This window comes from Belonocnema kinseyi, chromosome 4 (genome assembly GCF_010883055.1).
Source record: "Belonocnema kinseyi isolate 2016_QV_RU_SX_M_011 chromosome 4, B_treatae_v1, whole genome shotgun sequence".
NCBI lineage: Eukaryota > Metazoa > Arthropoda > Insecta > Hymenoptera > Cynipidae > Belonocnema > Belonocnema kinseyi.
In genome coordinates, this window is record NC_046660.1 from 26,389,637 (window position 1) to 26,394,806 (window position 5,170).

The following is a 5,170-nucleotide window of genomic DNA, read 5'->3' on the forward strand; positions in this document are numbered from 1 at the left end:
ATCTAGTCGGGAGTGGTGCTGACTGAAAACAGATGATTTGGAGCGATTCGCGCGCCATCTGTTGGTCATTCTAAGGACTTATTGAACTACCCTCGTACCTTGGCTCACCTGATCAAGGCACATTTTCCGGGCTTCAAAAAGTTAGAAGAAGGGAGAATGGTTCCTCTAAGGCAATCAAAGCCACATGCTGGCTAACAGAAATCTAACCACGACTAAGGGTGACACCACTTTATGTGGAACTGTTACTCGGGATTTCCGTAGGGGGTGTTCTATCACCCTTGCTGTCGTGCCTAGTAGTGGATAAATTGCTTTATCTACTCAGAAGTTAGGGCCTTCACGTTATAGGCTATGCGGACGATACACTGGTTATCGTGTGCGGTCAGCATCTAAATGCACTCTTCGGAGTAATGCAGCGCAAGCACTAAGAATAGTAAATTCATTGTGTAAGAGGACTGGACTATCAGTCAATCCGAGTAAGACGAATGCAGGTGTGTTTACCAGAAGGTACAAGTGGGGAACCACGAGTACATTGAAATTGGCTGGATAAAAACTCGAAATCAAAGGATCAGCCAAATATCTAGGAGTCATCCTGGATAAGAAGCTGTTATAGAATGAGCACTTGGGAAACAAGTGCAAGAAGCTTGTAGCGACTCTTTGGCTCTGTAGAAAGGCCATAGGGAAAAGCTGGGGCTTGAAACCAGAGACACTTATGTGAATCTTCACAGCGATCCTGCGACTGGAAAGAATCAAGAAAACGATTCTGAAAGGCATCACTGGTGCCTCTAAGTCGGCATCAACGATGGTCCTGGAAGCACTATTAGGTTTGGAGCCCCTCCATCTTACCACAAAGGCCGTGGCTGCGAAGGCGGCCTGGAGATTGAATATGGTAAACGATAGCAGTATTTTGACAGTTATGCGGATACCAATCGACATCACGAGGAGGCCGACACTAAGCATGCTCAGAAACAAAATGTCCACATGTCGCTACCTTTTCGAAAATAAATACGGAGTTAGCCTATCCACGAAAGAGGAATGGGCTAAAGGCGAGGCACCTGTCCACTGATGGAGAAAACTGGTTCACAGATGGCTCCAGGAACAAGGAGAGCAGTAGGGCAGGTGTATACCGTAGAAGGAACGAAATGAGCTTAACAATTGCGTTGGGGTCCTATGCAACAGTTCTACAATCTAAGATTAGGGCCCTGCTTCAGTGCGCCTATAAAGCAATGAAGTATGATAAAAAAGAAAAATTCGCACCTGTGCATATTGCAGGGCTGCTATCATGGCTCTGAATGAAACAACGATCATTCGCTGCTGGCATGGGAGCGTTTTTGAGGCACTGAATAAGCTAGCGACAGAAAACCGAGTCACTCTGCTCTGGATCCCTGGACACAGTGGCATCAGGGACAATAAGATGACGGACAGGCTAGCAGAGCTAGTAGCAAAGGAAAGTTTTACTGGACTTGAGCCAGTTGTAAGCATTTCTAGTAGGTTGTTCACTGAAGATATTAACAGTTGTCTGATCGAGGAACAGCAGAATAAGTGAGATGCTGTCTCTGGCTGCAGACAGGCTAAAACACTCTTGGCCTCAAAGCTAAAACCTCATCGAGAGAAAGAAATACTTAAGCTCGGAAGAAATAAAGTCAAAGTCCTAACTGAAATGCTTATAGGATATGGAAACCTCCGGTACCAAAGACATAAGATACGGCTTAAAGAAAGTCCCCTCTGTGGTCTGTGCGAAAAGGATAATGAGACTTGCACTCATATCCTCTATCACTGCCTCGCGATTGCGGCGAAACGTGTAACACTCACAGGCAGCTTCTGCATCAGTGAGTCAAAAGTATCAGCTACAGGTGTGCGTCTGTATCTATAACAGGAGGCTTAATGGCCGGGCCTGCATCTGCAAGCGCTAGCCCTCTAACAATAAGCTAATTTGAGTTCTTAGTTGCCATAAATTCTTAACGCTCGGAGAAATGCTGCTGTTTAACTAAAATTTGTATTTTTTATTAATTTATGTGATTTCTTTAAAGCAATCAATTAACAATAATTTACTTTTGCCCATAAATCTGTTTTCAATATACTCAAAACTATTTTGTTTAAATTTTAAGTTAAACAATCATATCTAAGGCTCGCTACGAGTCTACAAATATTGCAACTTTATGGAGCTTTGGAGATGCCTCAAGTTTTTTTTAAGCTTTGTTGATGTATTAAAATTGAATAAAATGCATCTTTACTGAGAAGAGAACAAGTTCACATAATGGTAAACAAATTGACTTATAATTTCTTTAACAAAATCGAAAAAGTAAAAAAAGTATACGTTTTACGTGTCAAACTCCATAATACATAAAATTCGAAATACAAAGTTCTAAAAATTATTTTATTTAAAATTTAAAAAAAATGCATTAATTTGTTTCCACGAGAGAACGATTTGGAATCGAGGCCCGTTTAAATTTCTCAAGTGTCACTTTTTCGGCCACCCTAATACACATAGAAATTTTAACTTAGATGTAAATAAATTGTAAATTCGTTCAAACTAAAAATACGCATCGTAGCGGAAAATGGTTCCTGCTGATTTTTGGAAAAGCGGTTTTTGCGTATTTATTTAAATCATGTATGCATGAGTTCTTAATTTTGTCATTGATTTTAAATATTTCTAAAATGACAAACCTGTTTTATTTATACAGAATTTAAAGCTTCGGAAAATATTAGAACCCCAGGCCCGCTCACGCCAAACGTAGCGCCTGAAGCTAACCCACGGGACGGACTGGATGATCACCGCCCACCAGATGAGCGTGTTCTGCATGGAGACACCTACATTTCGTTGTGGCTAGATCCTCGCAATCGAAGAAGAGTTGTGAGAGCCGACTTTGCGACCAACATTGTTCCAAGTCCACAATTTGTTGCAAGCAATGATTTTTACGTGAAACTTGCTTATATAGGAGACCCTAGTAGAAAGTTGGTCGTTGTAGGATATTTCTGGCCTAATCATGTACTTTTCGGAGTCCGAGCACCTAACCCATATGGTAAATAAATAGAAACATGATTTTTGGTATCTGCAGAACTATATATTTGAATAAAAAATCCGTCCTTTTGCAATGCAATTTTATCGTTTGGTAAAGATGTTTGCCATTTAAGTAGTTTGTTGAAACAGTAATTATTTTGTGGAAAATCCAAAATTTTTGTAAAAAACTTATCCTTTTTTGGTTAAAAAATCATTTTTCATGGTTGTGAAATAATTTGATGTAACTAAGTAGGATTTTCGTAAGAAAATGCGATTATTTTATAAAGTCATATTCTTTAAAAAGATTCCCCCTCTTGGGTCGAAAATTTAACACTTTTGTTAAATATGCGTCTTTTATGTTTGAATGTTCAATTATTAGGTAACAATTTCCACTGTTTCGTTGATAGCAATAAAATAAGAAATAGACAATAAACTTCAATGGAAAAAATTTACTTCCTGGTTAAAATAGAAATATTTACAATGAAATAGTAATATTATTAACACAGAGATATTAACTTTGAAACCTTAAATATAATAGTAGATTTTCCAATTAAAAAGAATAATTAATTGTCAGCAAGAAAACGTGCATTTTCTACCTGAAGGTGAATTTCCACTATAAAAAGACGAAATTTCTGTCTAAACAGACGAATATTTAAAAAAAAACAATTGAATTTTCTACCAAAAACGATGAATTTTTAGGAAAATAGTTAAATTGTTCACAACTGTCAAAGATAATCTGGAAAATTCTCGATGTTCAACACCATTCCAAATAATTCTATTTGTATAAAAAATAACGGTATAAGGAGCTATAGGTATAGGTACTCACTCAGACGTGACAAATAAAATGTTCGGAGCTAGAATATTTGTCGTAGCGTCAAGTTAATGCTGAGCTGAAAGACGTTTATATTTTTAACAAAAAAATTAATTTTGAGAAAAGGTGTACATTTTCAACTCAAAAAGCTACATTAGCTATTTCCTTCAAAATTCGTATTTTATTGAGCTAAATTGATTATTATTACCAAATATTTAACTGTTTAACTGGCAATCTATATATTCTAAAATTAGTTTTTCAATACGAAAATTTATCTACTTCATTTTAGGTTGAAAATTTATCTTGTTGAGGTGAAAATTAGTTTAACTTGTTTGAAAAAGTGATATTTTTAGTTAAAAATTCAAGTATTGCGTTCAAAATTCATGTATTTTGTTAAAAAATCGTTTCTTACTTGATGAACAATTAATCTTTTGGTCCGACAATTAATGTTAAAAATATTAATGTTTAAAAATATAACCACTTCCTTTAAAGTTGAATTTTTGGTTTGGAAATTTGTGATTTTGGTTTAAAAATCATCTATTGTATTTGAAGATTCCTCTTTTTAGTGGATAATTCATAATTTTGGTCGAAAATAATTTTCCTTTTACTATTTTTAACTCTTTGGTTTCGAATTCACATAACTTGTTGAAAAATGGTGTTTCTCTTAGAAACATAATCATTCTGGTTAAAAAAGAAACTACTTGGTAAAAAATTTATGTACAGTAGATTCTTCAATTAAAAAGAATAATTACTTGTCAGCCAGAAAACATGTATTTTCTACCTAAACGTGAATTTCCACTGCAACAGGACGAAATTTCTGTCTAAATAGACGATTACTTAAAAAAAAACAGTTGAGCTTTCTACCAAAAAGAATGAATTTTTAGGAAAATAGTTAAATTTTTTACAACAGTCAAAGGAAATCTGGAAAATATTCGATATATAACACAAATCTAGGGTATATTTCTCGGTGTTCAGGATACTAGGCTAATCTCAGGTTTTTCGATTCCTTGACGTAATAGCAAATTTTTTAAATGGTAAAGATTTAGAGAATATTTATTTGTCTTAAAAGGAATAATTTTTCAGGACGAATTATCCTCATGTGACTAAATTTTCACAATCCCGCGGCCGAATAATTCTATTTGTATAAAAAAATATATATATATTTACATGGTTCCAAACCAAATGGCTAAGAGAACGAAACTTTTCCTTCTAAAAAACTTTTACTACTAGTATCGGAAAAACCCCTGAAAATAATGATCACGTTTAAATCATCTTCAATTAACCCTAACTATTTGCGAATGATAGTAATTCCAAGAATTAACGCCCCGCCGCGACGGTGGGTGTAAGGAGCTATTGGGGGG